At 33.4% G+C, this 23,687-nt stretch overlaps 1 pseudogene; it reads right to left on the bottom strand.

The window, feature by feature from the left end:
• Positions 1 to 81: 81 nt before the first annotated feature.
• Positions 82 to 23,332, bottom strand: LOC142512229 (ubiquitin C-terminal hydrolase 13-like; annotated as a pseudogene).
• Between the last annotated feature and the right edge of the window lie 355 nt (positions 23,333 to 23,687).

Genomic DNA, 23,687 nt, shown 5'->3' with positions numbered 1-23,687 from the left:
CTGCAGGGATCGATCCAACGGCTCGGATTTTTTCGAGCCAATTTTTTTTTTTTTCTTTACATGGAGGTGGGCCCGGATCACTCATGTGGAGTGATCCGGGCCGTTCATTGCCCGTGCAGCCTGCACGGGTATGATGAAACAAACCATGAATATTGGTTGATGTGCTAACTGACTGGGTTCTTGTACGAAACTGGCCTCGAAAAGATCATCGGTAGTTAAATTTGGTCACGGGTATACACATTATCATTAGGCAAAAACTTGTGTGAGACGGTGTCACGGGTCGTATTTTGTGAGACAGATATCTTATTTGGGTAATCCATGAAAAAGTATTATTTTTTATGCTAAGTGTGTTACTTTTTATTATGAATATCGGTAGAGTTGAACCGTCTCACAGATAAAGATTCGTGAGATCGTCTCATAAGAGATCCACTCTTATCATTATATAGAGGAGAGGTGGATTTTAATTTCCATTGTGTTCTATTTCCGTTGTCAACAGAGCTATTAAATTGCACTACTCTTCAAACTAGAGGCCAGGAGGATTTTAACATCTTCTATAATACTGCATTCTTGAATTTGGAGGGCAGATGGACTTTATCCTCCAGTTGTACTCTATTTTTCATAAGTTTATTATCTGTGGCAGGCAGGTAACACAGTTATCTAACAATTCCAGCAACGTAAAGAGATTGCCGGTTGATTGGTCCACTTTTCATATTTAACAAGACCAAACGGAAAACATTAGTGGAGTCATATGCAAAAGTTCCCGATCCCATGGCTTCTAATACAACTATACAAGAGGTGGCAAAAATCCCATGTAGCCGACCACAAACCTTCTTCAAAGGCCTACAAACCTCACTCCAGGGTTTTATGGAATCTCAGTTCAGTTTGAGCTCATCTAAGAGGAATGAGATTTGTTAGCTTACTAAACACCAATATCTGTTAGCAGCCTAGAATTAACCGGAGAGATATTTATAGGATATCCAGTTTCCATCAATTAAAAAGGTAAAATGATTTGCGCTTGGATTGATGGATTTGAATTTGAGGGAAAGATTTGAACGGATTCAATCGACAGCCATCTGCACTGTATTTGAAATCCACAACAATTCCTATTAAAATTGCATAATTTGATATGGATTGAATTTGGAATTCATTTGATTTTGTCTATCTAAGCAAGTTGATTCTACAAGGTGATAAATAACGAATAACAAACGTAAAAGAATACAATTGCATAATATATGGCCAGAATAATGATACCTGATTTTTCACTGGAGATAAGTGCTCCAACCCAAGATACCGCTCACAATAAACGCTGCTGTCACTATTCTGTGGATCCAAATATTCATTACGATGAAATGTGGTTATTACCCTATGATGTAAGTGCATCAGCAAGTCTCCTTAATAATGTACAACACCGAGAGAGAGACCTGGAAAAAACTGAACAAAATCTCTGAATCCTGGAGGTATTCTGCCAGACCTTCAGACACAACAGCAAATTTCCACTGCCAAATACACGCAAATGAACAGAAAGTGAGAGTGTAGCAACTAAAGAAAAGAGACAGTAACACGTAGACTCACTCAATGCCAGATAAAAATCCACTCATAGAATTAGGATTAGGTTTGAGCCTAGTATACCTTAGAGAATTCATCATCTGGTACATTTAACTTCTTTTGTACACGAATTTTGACATGAGATAAAACTTCATTTGCGTGAATGACCAACAAAAATGGTACACCAAAGTTATGGATTTGCTGTTAGAAAAAAGTTAAATCTATTGTAATTGAAAAAAATAGGTAGAACGAGTGCATTTCATGGATTATAGTCTAAAATATGCTTATACTGATCTACTTCAAATTAAGTTAGGACAAATGTCACCATTTGTTTCTCAATTCCCACGGCTTCGAAGTGGTATACATGAATCATGCAATCAAGTTGACCAAGACTTTTCTCTTCTTGAAGAATCTGCAACAAGAAATTGCCAAGGTGGGACTTGTGAATATGAAGCCACATAAAAAACGCAAGTAACTTGGCCTAAAAGATTCCAATTATTTGCTGCACGCACAACCTAAAAAAGGAAAGCACTTATGAGCACATCATCCAAACTCACACACACAGAAGGGGAGTAAGAGAGAGAACCTCCTCTGCCCGTAATGTCCCATACTTGTAATTTAGGCTCTCTATGCTTTCGTTGGCTGCAAAAATCTGCAAAAATGATGTTTTAGCAACTAGAACTTAAGATCACATGGTTAAATATACGTCTTTCCCAAGAAAGAAAACAAAGAACAAGAATATTAATGAAAATTGAAAAGGCAAAAATAAAAAATAAAAAAAAATTAACAAGGTTCAACATCCTACTCCCTCCACCAGTGAGAGCTCTAACATGAAGTAATTTTAGCCACAAGATACAATTACTAGAAGTGATATAAGACCAGAAAGTCATAACATAAGCCTCTTGGATCTTTCTGAGTCAATGGTTCTGTCGTCTGAAAAGTATAGGACATAGACATGCTCTAGACACTTCAAACAAGGTAGGAATTCAGGTTTGCAGAGAACAGTTTTTGTTCTCAAAGTGCAGGATTGAGTTTTTAAAAGGATGCAGGAATAGGGAACATGTGACTCAAACCTGGATAAAACCAGGGAACAATTCCTCAACAAGATATAGTTGCCTTGACAGTTGCAAGTTACTTTTACAATGTTTGTGTTCCATGACCGTCCATGCTTTATACATATAGTTAATTGAGCTCAACCATTTAAGTTGAATCCGTAAGAAGATGATTTTCCTACTGTGTTATTTTATTATTATCAGTGTTTTAAAAGGCACTGCTAAAGCGCTGGGCGGTTGCCCACCATCTCATTTTTAGAAAGACAGTTAAAAAACCGTTGGCTAGGCTGCCTAGTTGTAGCCTAATGTAATATATATATTTTTATTTTTTAAAATAAGATTGTTCGACATATTTTTTAATCAATTTGTATTGGATAAAGAAAATGAATATGTCATTGATTTTGAGTTTGAATCCTATAAAAATGAATTATTTGAGAAAATATTGAGATGAACAAGAAGAATTAGATATTTAGGTTAAAAAAAAATTGTCTATGCGTCTGGCTATGGGTGACCGTCCGCCCACCGCTTTTTAGAACACTGATTAAATATATAGAATTGAGTCAAGAATGGAAGACCTTGTAGATCTTGTGCCTGAACACTTCCATCAATCTTAGCTCTGCGTTTGGATGAGACAACTCAACCTACTCCATATAATGCCAGAAAAATCAAATGACAAAATGTTGAGTACAAAATAACGAGTTGATCCAACAAAAGACAAAAAGAAACATTCAAGATATTCGAAAGATATATTACCTTACTCACACACACACACACACATATGTATGCATGTACGATGTATGCATTTATAAATGTGTATGTGCGGCTAAGCTATATATTTCTCTGTGTTTATGATCTTAACAACAGTCCCAAGGCTTACCATCGTCCTAAGATCATGAAGTAGATCACCCACAGTGCTTTCCTTCGGCAGTCTCAAACAGTTGATATGCATCTGGATATGAAAAAAGGGAGATGGTCTTTGTTAAACATAAAATAGAAAATGAGTTGATTTTGTGCATGAGTGCATTTGACATGCTTATGCAACCAAAGTCCAATTCATACTCACGTCATTGTTTTCTGCATGACAAAAAGCTATTTCAAGTGTTAGACCTTGTAATCCCGACAGAGGCATGTCCAATATTTCATAATACAATATATTTGAAATCTGTCAAAAAGAACAGTCTTTGTCAATGTTTCAGGTCCTCGCCAAATTTACTCTGACCGCCAGGATAGTGTGTCACTTACATGATTGTGATGGAGGAGCATCTCTAACAAGTTATCTACTCCACAATACTCTATGGGATAAGGTTTTGGCAGCTGAGTGTAAAAATCTTGTGATGTAAGCCGGATTTTGGATGGATCATCTACACCAAGACGGTGAGCTACTCTTCCTACAACTTCATCATATGTATCAAGCCTTGATCTACAAATTCAGTTAATGTAAACGGAACAGCAAATACCCAAATTAGCATGACCTCTGAAGGTAAAACAAAATAGCATGTTCTATTACACGAAGGTTCTTCGAAAAATCTTACAGTACTTAGTTGAATTCTTCATCCTTTGGCTTCTCCAGAGACCTAAAATAAACAACCCGACAAATATTCAGTTCAGAAAGTCAAAACATTTGATTAAAATTAAGAAGTTTCCGAACAATAATATAGTTTACAATTGTTTAGTTGTCACAAAAATAATTTCACCTACTCAATAAATAGAGTTTCAGAAGTTACAGAAGAAACTATTTCCAGTGAAATTGAACCAGGGTTAATAAAAATAAATTGAAAAAATGATGATGTCAAGACAAAACATAAGGCAAGAGTAGTGTGAGAAAATTTTCGAGAGCATGAACTAATTTAAATACTATAATACACTAAAGATGCTGAAACTGTTTAGGTGCTACTACTGAGACCTCGTAGAAGCATTAAGCCGATAATGTCTTGGACAGTTAAATAATGCAGCTATTGAGTCAAATTCAAACTGAGAAGAACATTTTTTTTTTTACTTTTTCGCGTTGGTTAGGCTTCCTCCCTTTAACTTTTAACCATATTAGTCAATTGCTTGATATGGGATTTTGGTACAACTAAGAGACACAAGGAAACAGTGTGTTTTTTCTCCAAGATGCAAAAACAATTAAATGCCTTAAAATAGTGTGATAGTCTGCCAGTATAGGAGAGAAAGCTACAAAGTCAGAAGATTCCCCTTGTCCAGATTGTCAATGGAGCATCTGAAAATAGAAATAATTCATGAAATTTGTTGGATAGTATAGTGAATGGAGAGAGGCTGAGAGGGTGTTAAAGCAAGGGGAAATCTGAAGAACTGCCAGTTCTACACGTTCGCAATTCACAAAATTTCATGAGCAGTTGAGCAGTAACTACATGCCAAAAAAGGTGAATGGTGAACCTAAGGCAAAATCCTTCAGTCCTATGCTACCAAAAACGAAAAAGGAAAGTAAAACCCTCTTTACCATCAAATGCAAATAAGCAAAATTTAATAGACATTAACGAATTTGATCACTTGACACACATAAAACTACATCAAGCTAAAGTAGTGCCATGAAAAAGATATGCAACGAAGGTCACCCAATGTCCTTAGGAAAGTACTTGGAGATTATGCTGGTACTCCAAAAATGTTTGAACATCTGGATAATCATTTAGTTGACTAGTTTCGACAGAAAGAGACTTTTGAAAGCAAATAATGTCCCCATCTACAAGCTGCAATATAAGGCGAACAAAAGCCATTTAAACAATGTCTCTAACAAAAAGTGAACACGAGGACATGATTTTAAATTACCTGGGAAGCTTTAGATGTAAATTTCGTGTTGATGCATTCACACATGACAGTGGGCTCAAACTTTATTTCCTGAAGAACAAACAAAAAAGCTCATGGAATGGTTTTGGTTTGTAATATTCATATTTGACTGTGGAACGGTATATTACTCACACAAAACACTAACAAATTGTGCCTAGCATCTAGTAGTGAGGAAAGATCTGCTACATGAATTAAAAGCCAATAACAGATTAAATACTGTGGTTCAAGCTGTCTGGTGTCACAACCTTTCTACCCTAATCCATCATCACCTTTACGGGAACGATTGGGGAAACCAGCTCGATAGAAGACTCAGCAAGGACAAAATGGTCATATCTGACTCAGAAAACAAAAAACTGGGCCACAGCAACTGTTATCTAATACTCAATTGGTTATTTATATAGTTGCAAATATAAACATTGGCAAAGGACCAGAAGTACTGTCTTTCTCATTAAACTAAGCACAGAGCAATGGAACAAACCTTATACAGTATGATCTCTTCATCAGGAGCATAGCCTGCCATATTATTTAGCTCAGTCAGGATATCTGCTGGTGTGCCAATGCCCTTCACATAAAGTCTTCCAGCATATCTGGCATAGAATGCAAGGTGTTGTTTCCATATCACCCTCCTTGCGGTATTTTAAATTATTTCTTTGATATTTTAAATATTTTTCTTAAAATTTATTGTACTGTGAAAACAGGTTAATCAGAAGAACAATAATACCTCAGGTTTTCTGTCTCAGGATCATAAAACTTGAAGAATAGCAAAATGTCATCTTCAGTCCTATCAGGGAGAGGAATTGGCTTCTTATCCTAAATTAAAAGTAGAAGCTCGTTAGTATTAATGATGAAAAAAGAAGTTTCCTGCCAATAATTTTTGTTGTTTGTTTTGATGTTTAGTTACCGGTCCAAGCTCCACTTCTAAGAATAACTTCAGCTCAGCTGTCTTAAACTCACATGGTACTTCCATCAATTGTTCAATCTACAACAACATAAAAATTTAAATGAAAATTGATTACCAAACTAGGACATTTGGCTGACATTATGTTGAAATTGTTGATATATTTAATTTTGTGATATAATACAATATTAGGCTTTTATAATCATCTTGTTGTCTGGCCAAAGTTTGCAGAGAGACTTCAATTCCCCAATAGGTTAGCCTAGGGAATCTTCGCATTTATAAACTTTAAACGTGCTAACAATTTTATAGAAATTTGGAATTATCACATAGGAGGGACATGGCCTAAATCTCTGGTTTTGATGGACATAGCATGATTAACAATCGGAACATTGATGTAGTTTAAACAAATTATAATAATCATGAAATCACAAGAATCATCACCATCAGAAGTATTGTCCCCAAGAAACCAGAACATGGAAAAGATGATTTTAATAACTTTGTACAAGTTGAGTAGAGTTGGATATCATATTACCACCTATACAAACTGAAACAGCATCCAATATCAAAATTGTTTTACACCATTAATTATCTTTTAAAGGGCATGTCTAGTGTTCGACACATAACTACTAGCTTTAAGCACACAATGATTCACTCTCAAAAGTTTCTTCGATTAAGTCAACGAATACGGTAACACGTCTTTTATAGCAGTATGCAGGTTAAAATTAGATGATGCAAATGTGTTCTGGTATATTGTTGTAATTTATATTTATTTTTAAAAAAAGTTCCTGAAAAGAGAAAATACTGCAACAAGAAACGGGAATATGACAATGCCAAATGTGGTTTTGCTTTAGAGCAATGGAGTCATATCACATGCAGAAAAATAAATTTTATGACATTATGTTCAATGACAAGTCAGTCACATGTCTGAGGCATGGCAAATTAAAGTGCCAAATTTAAAGGCTTTAGACTAAGTATTTCCAACAAAAAGATTATATAATGCACAAAGATCACAATATATGTAAAGCAGTAATGATTGCATATGATAAAAATAAAGTGATATGGGACGTGACAAGCTGCTATGGGTGATTAAGTGTGGTAGTTTTACATACACAAATAATGGAGAGGTGGGAAAAGGAGGGAAAGACATGAGAAATCTCACTTGCTAGGTCATGCTAAAATCAAACAGCAGCAACACATTTTGTGTCGTGTAAATATCAAGAATTGAATGCTCAAATGACAACCTAGAAAAAGTTCTTTATAATGCAAAATGCTCTCCAGGAAGCTAAATTTGGGAAAAGACTATCAGCACAAACATAAATCCTTTTGCAGACTTCGACAACACCATAAAACAAGAAGCCAATGATATACAGTACCTTAAGAAGATATTAATTCGTGTAGAAGGCGAGTCATCAAAATCAGAATAAATGAAAAATGCTTACACTTTTTGTTTCCTCCAGGTGTGTCAATGGCTGGACAGGACGATATGTGCCGTTTTCCGCGCTTTGCCCAGTGCCAAAACCTCTGTAACTGAACTGGAACACCGAATGCTTTGGCAACCTCTCCCTGCAGAAGCCATCACAATTAGCTGATAATGCAATAACAACAATTATTATCACAAGTTCAATTTAACTTTTGAAATAGTTAAAGAGTACTAAATAATTTTTCTATTACTAGTGTGAATCTACTTAATAAAAACTTCACTTGCAGAATATGAAAAGAATAATGAAACATAGACATGTCTATTAAAAAAATAGACTAAATATAAAAGAAGCAAATATAGCACATAACAAGAAAAAAGAGATTAAACCAGCTACTAATAACTCTCATATTTAAATTTCGAACGATCAGATTTTAGAAATGGCTTGTAACCGAGTGTGTGAAAAACATAGGCATAATAAAGCATGCCTGAGTCTTCTCCCTCCTCCCTTCTCTTTTTTTTTAGTTACTCTAAAGCCTTTGGGCCCACCTGGTTAAGGTGTTAAGCACCAACATATTTTCTTTAATTTACTTAAAAAACAAACAATGTTTGTGAGAACCGAATTTTCCGCATATGATTAGCAATTGTAAGGAAATTATAGGATTTGATTTTTTTGTATGTTAATAAGATATGCACATTGGGAATTAATTGTGGAAATATTCAAGTCAATGATATTTACACTTGTGCATGTAAGTTTTGATATCTAGGAGAAATAATTCAAGATCATGGGAGATTGTGCAAGGCAAAGACTTAAGGAAATGAAATAATGCATGATTTGGTGGGATACAACCCAAGATTTTCGAAATTTTGTGCCCAATTATTGTAAGGCATGGATCCAAGGTAGTATACCAAGTAGATTGGAAGGAAATCCTCAAACCTTGCACCAAAATCGTTGGATCTAGCAACCTAAATTCTGATTTAATCTAAAGCATTGGATTAGAGCATAAATCTCCTAACTTGGGTAGATGAATTTTCGAAAATAGCAAGGAATATTGGAGTCAATATTGAGAGATTTGGAGCAAATTTTGGTAGGATTTGAGTACCATGTTTAGATCCACCACCCTCACCTATAAATACCCCATCACCCCATCATTCTTCACACCCCAAAATCTCGAAAAATTCCCTTGCTGAATTTCGAAAGTTTCAGCAGCCATACTAGTCGAAACTCTGCCCGAAAATCGTCTCAAAATCGTCCAAGAAACCGAAGCCTAAGCGCAGTCCGAGCAAGAACGAGAAGCGATCCAATTTCCGAGCCGAACGTCCACGTTTTTAGCATCAATAACTACGGTAAGTGGGCTGTTTTGAAGGTTTAAAATTTCGGATATATGCATATGTGATTTTTCGGTATTTTTGAAAATACAGTCGAGTACATGTTCTTTCATACTCCTTCTTGTGTTGTGTCATTCGGTTTTAAGCACTGTGAGGAGTCGACTGTATATGGGTGGGAATCCCAACCATGACGTACCCTTATGCGGTGGGGGATGTAACAGCTATACGGCCTCGCCCCCTTAAAGGAGTAAAAATTAGGGACTGACGTCAGTAAACCATAGAAAGTTAGATAAATCACAGTGGCTCGTAAATGTTATGCATGTTTATGAAGTACGTATGAAAGTCATGTGTTTCGAAATTTATGCATGTTGTCTTTATTGTGCTCGATTTTCCCCCACTTTGCTGAGTATTCCCAAAGACTCACCCCCCTTACAACCCTTCCCAGATAAGTCCGAAGAACAGATTGAGGAGGAAGAATCCGAGCAGTTTTGGGGATGGTGAATGCTCAAGGAAATCGATTATGTTTAAGTTATTATTAATTAGATTTACGTTTCCGCATTAAAACTCATGTCGTCTTATTTATTTCGGTAATTGTAAAGACCATGGCTATTTAATTTGAGATTATGATATATAAACTGGTTCGGTTTATACTGTGCTACAAGAGGCTTGTTGTTGCGATTGTGTGATTGTTAAACAACGCCGGTGTCAATCCCGAGTTTCGGGGCGTGACAATGTTTGTTAGCACATGGGAATCATCAAAATGCTTTCCCTGTTCTATATTTCATAAAGATCTAACTTCCATTGAACTTTGGCTTCCAATTGAAACAACATTACACTTTGAAGCGGCGATTCCCTTGCCAACAGACTACCTTTATATAATTTACAGAAGTTTAAGTTCAAGCGTTCATGTTTAACTCCAACAAGTTCAGAAAGTTCAATGTGGAAGATATGTAATCTTTACCTACATTCTATACATATCTCCGCACATATATAATAGGGCCGGAGAGCATAACACCACCTTCTGACACTGACACACAATTAACAACATTCCTATTGAAAAAATTCATTTTTTTAAAATTATGCATTGACTTCGCACAAAAAAAATTGAGTCCAAAGTATGAAGTCAGAAAAGCAGTGAGGCTTGTATCCCTCACTACACAATTTAGGTATACAACAGATAACGAATAATTACCACCGAACTTAAACGCAAAGGAAATGAAAAATAATTGAAAATTTTGAGTTTAACAAGTTTACATACCTTTAAAACACTAAATGGCGTCGACTTCAAAACACGAAAACCTTTAAGTTTGTCGTGATCCACTAAATCAAAATATACATTTATTCCAATCTGCTCATCAAAATCTTCATCACGTGCAACCTGAAAGCATCATGTCAATCGCCCATAATCAGCAAAAAATTAAAATAGAGAAAGTTTGCTATGCACCAGATTTATTGAAATGAATTACCTTTACAATAGTGTACAGATGCGCATCTTCTTTTTCTTTCATCCGTTGTTCTTTTGTTCTTTTTTTCTCTTAGACCTCTCCTGCGTGATATCACATCCAAGTAAGCCAACCACAATTGATATCTTGTCATAAGATGCAAAAAACAATTAGACTGATGTTGGCAGCTTTTTGTTCACTGGGCAATGTCTCCTACTTGATATCACATCCAAGTAAGGCCAAACACAACTAATATCTTTTCATAAGATGCAAGAAGCAATTAGGATAATATCGGTAGCTAACCCTCAGATGCTCAGCGATGTCCTTCTCATCAATGCTACACATTATTTTATCCATATCACTTTCACGTACATACACCAGCATATAAGCATTTGAATTCCTCTTTGGATTCCTCGTAATCTTAAAGTGGCCATTAATAATTCCTGGGATTATCTTCATCAAGTGCTGAGAAGAAATGACCATATAAGAAAATGAACAGGCAAAACAAAGCAATCTATCCAGAAAGGCAAAAAAAAAAAAAGTAAATAAACATACTTCTTCACCACCATACAGCTCCTCTAAAGCCTTTCTCGTGTCTTCTTTTGTCACATGTTCATCATCAAATCTATACCTACAAGCCATTCAGAATGATTCACATCCTGAGGTTTATAATGGAAAATTTACATGTAACAGTTATAGTTTCTGCAAACAATTTTAGAGTGTCAGGAAAACGTCATTCGGTGAGGGGCATGTAAAATGTCAGGTTAGGTGGTCTAGCATACTCAGGGCTGCTGACCAAGTAATTTGTCTCAATGATCATTCTTGCAAAATTAAATAACCACCACCACCTTTAACGTAACTGAGTTTGTACAATTGACTAGAAATTGTGACATACAATTCAAACATATCTGCCATATGCCAAATCACTTGTGAAAAATACCAATCTCTGAATAGAAAGGAAATTTGAGGGAAAAAATCACATTCTGCAACAAATGATTCGCAGATCATTGGATAATGTAGAATTAAACTTGATAATAAGATGAGCTCAATAATTAGAAATTATAAGGATTTAATTTCACTGCCCAAGGAACCTAATGTTATGGTTAGTGTTATGGATTGATTAATTGGATAATCGTGGAGATCGGTTATGCTTACCACTTGTGAGGTTTGCTGCCTGTCAGACAGTATTTTGATATTTGGATTTGAGGCTCGTTATGAGATAATATCTCCATCTCTTATCTTTTTTTGGGGGGGGAAATTTCAGCTTTCATGATTTTATTATCAAACATCATCTTATAATTAATTACAAGAATCCTTTCCAACAGAACTACTCTAAGCATAAATTCAAATCTTAAAGATAAAATTTACTTCCCTATTCTATCATTCTCCCATACATGTAGAGTACGTGAGTAAATTGACAAATATAACGCAAAAATAAATAAATAGACTAAAGTCCGTTTGTCCTGTGCTTGCCTAGAGTTGTGACTCGCCACACCTAAGAACCTATAATTTTCTCCTTATGGTCTGTTAGGTAGCTGTTGATACGTTGGCAAAATGGTTCTATAGTGGATAAAATCTCTCACAAAACTTGGGCGCTTGAATTTAAGGAACTGTTCCCTAAAGGCAATATGAAGTGGTTCTTTATCCTCATAGCTTCTTATTCCGCTTATTTAACCCCATCTCCGCATCAAATTAAATATTGTGGACATAATTCAACAAAAGGAGAAAAAAAAAGGAAAATAAAGAAACTTTTGACAAAGTGGGATTTCAATATGGATGCTAGACAGTATAAGTTTACAGGAGCTTCTTTCGAAATTCTAAGCCAACCATCCCAATGTAACAGAACAAGGAGACCCGTAGAGAAGACCAAAATGCAAGGAAGAAGACCCTTCACAATAAACCGGAATGGTAAGACACCTGTATAAATACATTAGATACCTGCCAAACAAAAAACAGTAACAATCGTTTACACTGGCACATGAACAGCATTAAGCAATGATATTAGTGAAGCAAACAATTCATAGGCTTAAAACAAGCTGTTAAGCTAACACGATGTAATGATGTGCATATAATTGTTGTATTACAAGTTCTGGCATAAAATACATACCATTGACTAGAAAGAGCTGGCCTTATAAAAGCATAATAGTGCCCACCATGCACATCACCTCTGTGGACCAATACACTGATAACAATTTAAATTGTCAGGATAGAAATGATGGCATTACAGAAATTCAAGATGTGGTATACAACCTTAAACAACATATTGAAGCTCTGACTGTTATATTATTTTATTAAAATCTATAAAATAATTTAATTGTGGTCAACATATTTCAGACTTTCAGTAAGATAAATATGAGAGACTCTCATATTTAAAAGAAAATAAATCAACAATATTATCTGGATTAAGATGATAAATATTTGAGATTTGATTTATCATATCTCGGATAAATATCCTCAAGATAAGTCACAATCAATTCAAACTCCCTCGAAGATGGTTAGAGAATATTTATAAATAGTGACTACAAGACCCCTAAATCAATGCAGTTATTCAGGAATACACCGTTTATACTATTGCATAAAGATTTAGATGATCCTTGTTTTCTCGTGTTCATAGGATCTCTGCAGTTCATGTCTCAAATCAATATCAATGGCTAGAGGTTAGAATTCGTTCATTTTTATATTTTCACATATCATTCTTTACATATTATGTTTGTGCGTATGTAGATCGAATCTAGTTCTTCGGCATATTAGTATTTCTAACTGTTGGTATCATAGCGGTTTTAACTCCATCTTGATATTTTTGAGATTTTTTTAATTGAAAAAATTGGAAAATTATATCGATAGGAGTTATATTTGTATCGTTAATTTTAACATGATTTCGAAATTAATAATCACCCCCAAATTAAGATCTGAAAATTTAATTTTCAAAAATCAACAAAATTGGACAAGAAATCATAGCCTTTTAATTGGTGAAATTCGCCACCGTAAAAAACCCATCACTAGGTATTAGTGAAATTTTTTCAGAAAATTTTGATATCCAAAATTATTTTTGAGAATTTAATTCTCAATTTTCAGTATAGGGCATTTCCAAATTAAGAAATTTTTAAATTTCGGACTTTTGACTTATGGATATGTTTGGATCGTTAATTTATGGAAATTATAAAAATTCTAAAAGTTGGTTTTAGAAACATTGACACTCCAAAATTATGATTAATAGTCTATTTAGAATTTATTTGCATGAAATATATTATGCCAAAATTATGTGTTATTATTGATTGTCTATTATGGAAATTTTAATATTATGATTATATTTATTACCATAATCATGCATGCAAATAAAATTTAATAATTTTCATGGAGAAATTGACATCTTATTCATATTTAATTTCACATAATTTTATATGAACAAATTAAGCTAAAAATGTGAAAGTTACTAAATAAATTAAAATTTTGGCTTATAAAGATCTATAATATGGATAATTAAGTAATAATAATTATGAAATACACATGAAAAAATAATCTAGGGGAGTTTTTCATAGAAAAATTTAAATTGCCTTGACTTGCCACTGGTTTCCCTGATAAACGTTGTTTTGTCTAGAAGTTAAGTATTTAAAGGACCTCAGCGTCACCTCTTCTTCCTGAGAGCATACTTGAAAAGTGTTGGTTGTGTTGTTAAACAATTACTATATAAAGAATTAAGCAAATCCATAATTATGTCCAGTGAACCCGTATACTTTAAATAATTAAGATTTAGCATCAGCATCCTTAATTATGCAAAATTATACATTAAGTGGGTTGAGGATCACATGAAGGACATTCATTATGGTAAATTATCAAGAGCATAAATATTTATATGTTTGTGATTTTATGTCTTAATGATTCATATAATTCTAATTTATTAAAGAATAGCCATGACATCTTTAATTGAATTAAAATTACAAATTAATTTTGAATCACATTTAATTGTAACAGACATAAATTACATAAAATTATTCATCATTTGGTAATACTTGGAGATGAATAATTATGGAAAATAAATTTTTCATGCATAAATAATTCAATATCCTAGTGATTCGTATGCTTTTAATTGATTGAAGAGTAGCCACATCATCTTCGATTGAATTAAAAGTATACATAAATTATTAAAAATCATATTTCGTCATAAGGGCTATAAATTGTAATTAATTATATTTGAATAGTAAAATTTATCTCACAGGAAATTTCATTATGTTAAATATAATTAATTAGAATATGATATTGAATTATTTTCTTAATTTACCCACATGGAATAAAAATAGGGTATAATTAAATAGTTATATCAATAAGTTACATAAATCTAATTGAATTAAAAAATTTAGCCCACGTGCAATTTTTATGTCAGTGATTCATATTTATCGCATTATTACATGGGTAAAACATGACAAATGGTTCAGTACTTCATCTAGTAACATTATCATGTATTCTATTTATTTATTTATTTTGCAGCATGTTGTCACTGTTAATTACTCTAATATTTGTTGTGTAATTCCCGAGATTCAGTTATAATTATAAGGTGCGGAAGGAGAATATTATTCTTCATTTAGGCTTAATGAACACTTATTTACTATTAGGAAAGATGAGCCATCTGTCATTAGTGTATCAGTTATTCATATGACTATCTTATGAAAAGTAGGAGAGATATAATTGTTTCTCGAATAGTTTCATAAGTATCGATATTTCTGCTGAGATAAGGAGTTCAATCGAACAGTATGATAGTGTTCTTACAATCACAAGCACCTTAATTATATATTTTTCTTTTTTAAAGCTCATCAATATTCAAGTGCACGACTATGTCCTGCACATAAGGAGATATAACGACCCAGTTTTAAACTATTGAGGTTGAGATATTTGAGATATTTCTAATCTACGTTATTTTAATCATTCTCGGTCAACATTATGGCTTATTTAAGATCATCAAAAACACACATAAAGTTAAAATGATCAATGATCATACGTGTTTAAGAAATGGGTGTACTCTTGTGGATGAGAGATAAGGTGTGAGTATGACTAATCAACTCTCATTAGTTATAACCCACTCAATATGGTTAATATTAGTCATAACATTTGGTGGATTGGTTATGATTCTACAATCCTTGTTACCTATATTGTGCGAGGATTGCAAGGCTCAAGGAAGCCATTAGGAAATGATTCACGCGTCATCTATTTAGTAAACTAGATGATCTCACACGTAGAGGCTCTCGAGACTTGCATAGTGGTTTTACATTATTGTTGGAAAAGACTTTCATCTCAAATTTCTTTAGAAATTTGATTTCAGTTTCAAGAATAGTAACGAATAGATATTCCTTTATTTTTCAGATTTATCATTTAGTTGTTGTATAAATCTGAAAATTTTAGAAATGATACATACTTTGTTTTATAGTCTTTTTTGCATTAATTCACAAATCATACCTGCTATTGCATGTTTAAGAAAATATTGATATTAAGAAATATGTTATGAATTAATATTACTCCGTTATGTGACATATGTATTTTATTAGTTTTGACACTAATTTGGACTACATTAAGAGTAAGTATACCAATATGTCCAAGAAAGATGTTAAGAGGGATTTAGACATATTGGAGATCGTTCTTATGGATATTTATATAATGTGTATATTTCTACTTGCTTTATAACTATGAAGTGTTGGATGTTCGATAAAACATATAAGGTGGCAGTAGAAAAGTAGAGTTGCGAGATTAGATAGGGTAAAAGGTATTATGATAGATACATTGAGGATGAGCATTGTGTGGATCATGTTTAGCACCTCCAAACTTCTTAAGTTCTTATTAATTGAAATCCTTAAGACTACCGTGTATATATTAAATCGGATTCCAATTGAAGTTGTCCATAAGACGGCATTTGAATTATGGGAAGGTTGACATCCAAGTTTGGGACATATAAATGCTTGTCTAAGGTAAGAGTTGATAATCTAAAAGAAAACAAGTTAGACACGAGGACCATTAATGGGTATTTCATTGGATATTCCAAAAAGTCTAAAAGGATATATATTTTACTGTCCATCACAAATCATAAGGTTTGTGGAATCAAGAGATGCAAAATCTTGAGAATGAATTGATTGGTGGGAGTGAACAAATTAAGAATATAGATCATTATGATGCACGTTCATCCACATAAGTTATATATTGATTGTTATTAACTGCATCCCTTAAGTTAAAAATTGTGTTGTGGAATAAGTCACATAAATTCTACAAATCGTTGATCATGATCATATGGATCTTAATGTTCTTCAAGATATTGAGCATTCGGTTGAACAACATGATCTAGCTTCATTCGAAAGTATTGATGCAACATTAAAAAGATCTAGTGTAATTAAGAGATAATTTCAAGTGATTATATTGGGTATCTTGGATCTGACTATATATTTGAGCTGAAAATAGTCCTGAGATGTTTTCACAAATCATGAGCGTCAAGAAATCAAATTTGTGGTATAATGTTGTGAATAATAAGGGATTCAATACAAATAATGTAGTCTAAAAGTTGGTTCAGTCGCCATTTGTTGTACATGATCCTTAAAATAAATAAATTCTCATTAGGCAACATTGAACGACGTAAGGATAGACTCGTTGCTAAGGAATTCACTCAAGGGAAGAGAATTCACTAAATAGAAATATTTTCTCAAGTATTTAATAAAAGTCTCTTCATGTGATCATAACATTGATAGCCCATTTGATTTAGATTTTGCATTAGACGGATATGAAAACAATATTTTTCAATTATGACATAGAATAAAAAGGTTATATAATCTTATCTAGTGACATTGAGTGTTTAATGTTACAAGATTAAGAAAGCTATATAGATTGAAACAATTCTCGCATTAGTGGTATTTAAGTTTTCACAATGTTATCTCTTCCTTGAGTTTTGTTGAGAACATTGTGTGCTATTATGTATACTAGAAGGTTAGTGAGAGCAGAATTGTAGGGAAATTATCAAAGTTATCTAGGTATTGACCACTCGAAAGTTGTAAAATATTTTTGGTGTACCTTCATGGTACTAAATATTACACGCTTATTTATGGACAAATTAACAATTTGGAAGTAATTTATTGGTTCCACTATGGAGTCTAAATTCGTCTTCTATTTTAAGCACTATTGTATGGTGTATGTTAATGAGTTTTATTTTTGGGCTTAGAAATGTGAATTTTATGTCTAAGCCTTTGAGATTATAGTACGACAGTTCAGTTTTTGTCTTTGTGACTAAAGCGGCAGTCGAATTAGGTGTGTCGAATATGATATTTCTCATATTCAGTTATGTACATATTCAGTTATTTTGAGAAAAATATCAATTAAGTTGGACCTAGAATGAAACATTGGTTTTATTCATTAAGTTATATTAAGTAACATAATATATGTGATACATGGAAGATAACACTCGGTATAACAGAACTTCTTGCCATGATTCATGTATATGTTTCTTACCTTTGTATGATGACTAATTTCTTGATTATTCAGATCAATTGAAAGATGTAGACCAAGTGGTAGAATGTTAGATTATTTTATTAAAGTTTATAAAATAATTTAATTATGGTCAACATATTTCTTTAAGATAAATATGAGAGACGTCTCATATTTAAAAGTAGATAAATCAAGAATATTATTTGGATTAAGATGATAAATATTTGATATTTGATTTACAATATCTCAAATAAATATCATCAAGATAAGTCACAATCAATTCAAACTTTCTCGATGATAGTTAGAGAACATCTATAAATAGTGGTTACGGGGTCCCTAAATCAATGCAATTATTCAAAAATACATCATATATACAATTGTAAAAGATTTAGATGATCCTTGTTTTCTCGTGTTCGTAGGATATCTGCAGTTCATGTCTCAAATTCAATATCAATGACAAGATGTTAGAATTCATTCTTGTTCATATTTCTGCATATCGATCTTTACGTTTTATATTTGTGCATATGCAGATCAAATCTAGTTCTTCAGCATGTTAGTATTTCTAACACAGACCAGATGCATTGATATGCAAAATGTTGATTCTAAGAAACACAGAAAAACTATAAGCCATATTTACAGATTTCAACCATCTCCACAACCATATTTTGGCTAGTGGAAAATTAACTATCAAACAACCCTTAGTTTTGAAAGGAGGCATTAATATGTGGTTTGAATTATGAAACTTAAAACCAAACCATATTAATCTCTTACACTACTGAAGGCCAGATTACCGCAAAATTTGCTATCCTGGGCCCTGGCACTCCAATCAGAATATAATTCTACTGTGGTCGAAAGAAAAATCTAGTTTTTACACGAGCAAAGACAGGAAATGTGTACGGACCTCCAGCCAAAGGAAACATCAACCATGTAGGTGTAAAAAACCATTGACCATTTGTTTCGAAACAAAATGGTCACAAGGATCAAAATTTTCCTTGAACAGGTCTTTTTTTTTCTCCTTCCTAATAAGTGCTTTAACGTTCTAAACATTGAACTAACTGAAGAAGCATCCATTTCTTCAGCATTCACCAAAGTCCCACTTACAACCATCCAAATTTGGCATCCTCCTAGAGATTGAACTAAAGTGATTTAAAAAATTGCATGTGGTTTGCGTAAAAAAAATATAAATAGACGGTATAAACCATCTCAGTATCTAACCTGTGAAGTGTGTAAAGGTTGCATATGCTTCTATCAGCCTCTTGTGATAGGTATTTACCGTTATCTAGGTCTAGATCAAGTTGAAGAGGGAATTCATAGCAGTCATTTATCTGTGCACCATCAGCAACATGAAAAGATACGTAACATACAAATAAAAAAAAAAGGACATGACATAACTTATCGATCAACGAAAAAAATTACATAACTCATATGCAAGGAAAAAATAATACAAAGACTACATGCACAAAACATAATAACTTCACCTTCACCATGATGTTCCGCACAAAATCATACTCAAACCGTTTTAAATGAAGTTGGAGAACTGGTGGAAAATCACTAAATAATACCCTCTTTTCAGCATCCTGAAACAAGTAAACCATAAGTCTATCAAGAGTTAAATGAAAACTCTAATTGTAAATCCCTATAGTGAGAATATAAATCATAAAAAAAAAATGCCAGCATCATCGAGACTAAAGAAAAACATAGGCACAAGTAGATCATGACTACTTTGAACCAGGGTGATAAAAAATCGATCAAAGATACAATGAAAAAAAATAAGTTGCAAAATAAAGTTAAACATAGCACCTGCAAACCATACTGTTCAGCATGATATTTATTATCGCCTTCCAGATGTTCAACAGCAACATATTTATCAAAGGAATCATAGACATCACGACAACCCTTTACATCAAGCTGAAGATCTGCCACACAAAGTTACAGAATATGATCAGTTCAATTATTAATAAAAAGGAGATAGATAAGGTGTAAAGCAGATCCACATCAAATACCATAAAATGACTCCATTCTGCAAGATCTGTACTCAACATTGATGCACTCTATAATGCTCATGTGATGCCCTTCCAATAATTTCCGTATTTCGCCTTCCACAACAGTTCTCTAATCGACAGCATCACAATAATCAGTGAAGCACAAGACAAATTGAGTAATTGACAGTGGTGATATTATATTTCTGAGGACCTCCATTTTTTCTTCGAGTTTCTCACAAAGAACTCTGTTGAACTCCTGAACATCACAAAAAAGGCTTCGTTTGTGTCCCAACCAAAGGATTTGGTCAACTCCTTTGTTGAAACATTTTCATCACCATATTGCAGCTTGTAAAATAAACTCTGAAGAGCCACAGGGATACTTGTGGATGGTTTATCATTAAGAGTAGTTGGCATGCGATACACAACCTGGATGTACAAGCAACGGAAATATTACATTTACAATAGGTTTTCATATAAACAACTTATACAGATGTTGTAGTCCCTGGAGAGAGGTCCCAACCTTTCTGAAGTAGGGAATATGGTATAAAGTTTGCAGAAGAGAGTTCATATAACAAGTAGCCCCTTGGTTTTTTAGTCCTACATAACCAGTTTCCTTGTTCGAGATATATAAGATGTTACCTATGGCTTCCTCAGCAGCGACCTCAGCTTCAACTATAATGGCATCATTGTAAAGATAACCTCTATTTGGATCATAAAGCTCAATGAGTGGCATAAAGGATTCAAAACCCCAATCTTTTGCTCCAGCTTTGAACTGTTCTGTTGTACCTGCATGGACTAAACAGATGACAATCGACGATATTCTGTCATATATTATAACAGAAAAGAATAATTTTAAAATTAGCACTGCAAAATGCACATTATAATGTTAACAATATGTATAGTATATCTAGAATCGTAAAAGGTTCAGATCAACAGAAAATGAAATATATCAGTTAGCAATACAAGCAAGTACGACATATATTTAGAAGTACTACGAACATTTGAAGTAGATTCGTATTCTGATTTGCAATCCACGTAATCAACTCATGATGGTAAAAGCGAAAAGCCAAAGAATGAAACTAAATATTCCTAAGCTTGTCAATTAAAACATTTACGGGTGAGCGGCAAAATCTCAACGTCCGAAAATCATGTGTATCTGACCCTACATGAGCATATCAAAATTTTCTGGATATACGCCTTTACTGGATCATAAACATATATCAGACCCCAAATTAGCGGATATTCAATTGGATATATTTTAGAGTTTTCGAAGGAATTTATGACGTTTAGACAATCAAGTTATAGGAAATTTATATAATAGTTTCACTTATTCTAGATGCATGCTTACCATTAAATTTTGAAACTGGTAAGATGAAAATTATGGGCACCAAATGAGATTGGAAACTTAACTTTTCAACTTTATATTTTTAGTATTTTTAAAAAAAAATTGAAATTAGAAACTAAAAGTTAGATCAAATAAATGTGGTATTCGATCCTAAAAAAGAAGGATATTTGATATGGGGATATTCTTTTTTAACTGATCGCACACGAAACGAAAACAAAATTATCCAAGTAAATTGGATAAGATAGCAAAAGTGGTTGTAAAGTGTAAATTGTTCTATTTTAAGTATGAAAAAACAACTGATTATACTAGCTAAGACTAACCATCAAACAGGAACAACATTGGCAGAATCAAAATGTTCTTGTTTGTGCTAGTCAAAAGCCAAATGGTATACTTTGTGAACATTATATATAGTGCTACGGACCATAAAATCAACTTAGTGTTGGACCAGTATAGAAAAAGTTAATGTAGGAGCTGAATCAAAACAGTACTTGTCTGTTGTTCATACACACGAGAATGTTATTTTGTAGCAGCAAACCTCCTTACAACTAACCAGCTTACGGCAGTTGCTTATTAGAATGCAGTCAACATGACTACAGCATGGAGCCGCACCAAACATCATGAATGAGATTAAATTTGAATTTCCAGCAATAAAAAGAAATTTTTTTCTTTCTGCCACAAGAATCAAGACCAGAATTTAACACTCAACTTGGAAGCAATTCGATCCTCTGACTATAACAGGATTTCATTACCTTTTCTGATTGAGTGTTTGTAATCAACTTGATTAACAACGGCAAAACTGAAATGAACATATCTACTCCAGCCAGATGGTAAAATACCAGAATCGGCTACTTCCAGATACACGGACAGATCATCTATTTCGTTATCCCACAAACAAATAATAATCCGCCTGACAATTATCAAAGGGAAAAATCATTTCAACTATACTAGCAAAAAATTTTAAAACAAGGAATTAATGCTCCAAGATTAAATCCAATTAAAAGTTACCATTTATAGTCGCCAACTTCAAAAATTTCAGAGTATATCCTATTCACTGTCAACCCAGAAACATTTTCAATCCTCCAAGTGAACTTGGTTGTACAAGAATCCTTAGCTTTTTGGTTTCCTGCTGCATTACATGTTGCTTCGGGTGCTACGAACAAATTAATAAAATAAATGACAAAGATAAAATAGAAAGAAGTTTGGGGCCCTTGTGTTTGTTGGGCCCTGCCGACCCAACTCAACTCAAACAGAAAATTCCTGGCGTTACTTGTAATTTTAAAAATTCCACCAGATTTTGTGTTCAAATCTTCAATCTCTCGACTCAAAAGAAATTTCAATCAAATCAATTTAACAACTCAAAGCAACTCTAAAAAATACTATGCTTATATAACACAACCACATATTTTTCTCTATACCATTTCAATCATGATTTTATCACAATTTTTTTTACATAATCATTTTTATATCGCATTAACTCTAATAGGTAAATATGTTGGTTAAAACTAAAACACATATGCATCAACGTATATGAGATTTCTATCGCATTAACTCTAATATGTTGGTTTGGTTACTAATTTTTTTTCCTGGATCAATATATATATATATATATATATATACTTCGATTATCATCAGCAATTTCCAATGACGTCACCTTCCTCGATCAGAGTCCATTCCTCCAAACTAGCTTGTGGAGACAACGAGTCCACATCTTCTTGCTGCCAAAACCAACACAAAATACATAATATCAATTAGTCGTACTGCGTGACCGATGTTTTGATCTCGGACGAAACAGATAGAAAGCAAGAATCGCAAACAATTCAAAGTTTTCCGATTCATTATAATTCGCACTGTTGAGTTGAAACAACCAATCCACACACATGAAGCGAGCTGTGTGCGCGAATTGATTGCGTAACTACTTCTATGCATGAATATGGGGAGCAGTTTCTGCACCTCTTCGCGCGGCGGAGAATCCATGGCTGTGTGTGATTGCGTGAGAATGCTAGTTCAGTACTGCTTAACGATGATACTTTCGAGCGAATGTAATTCGCGGTTTGTATGGTTTGGTAGGAGAGATGGGGAATGGAGGTGGTGGGAAATGAATTTAAGGTTTTAGGGATGTGGTCTGGGAGCTAACTTTCGAAACAGAATTGACATAAACTACTAAAGCGGTTATTGAACTACATTTACTTTTGTTACATTCCATCTTAAATCAAATCTAATTCCAGACGTATGATTTTGATATTAGATGAGATATAAATCATCGAAGTTATTGAATTTCGTTTAATAAAATGATTTGTTGAAACCAAAAACTTATGATTTTGATAGCTATAAATCATCGATATTATTTAACTTCGTTTAAGTTGCATGATTTGTTGAAGCCCAAATAAACAAAGCATTTGGGTTTTTTTTTTTAAAAGTAAAAA

Source organism: Primulina tabacum, chromosome 1 (assembly GCF_025594145.1).
Source record: "Primulina tabacum isolate GXHZ01 chromosome 1, ASM2559414v2, whole genome shotgun sequence".
Lineage (NCBI taxonomy): Eukaryota > Viridiplantae > Streptophyta > Magnoliopsida > Lamiales > Gesneriaceae > Primulina > Primulina tabacum.
This window is presented reverse-complemented; position numbering and strand designations above follow the sequence as displayed.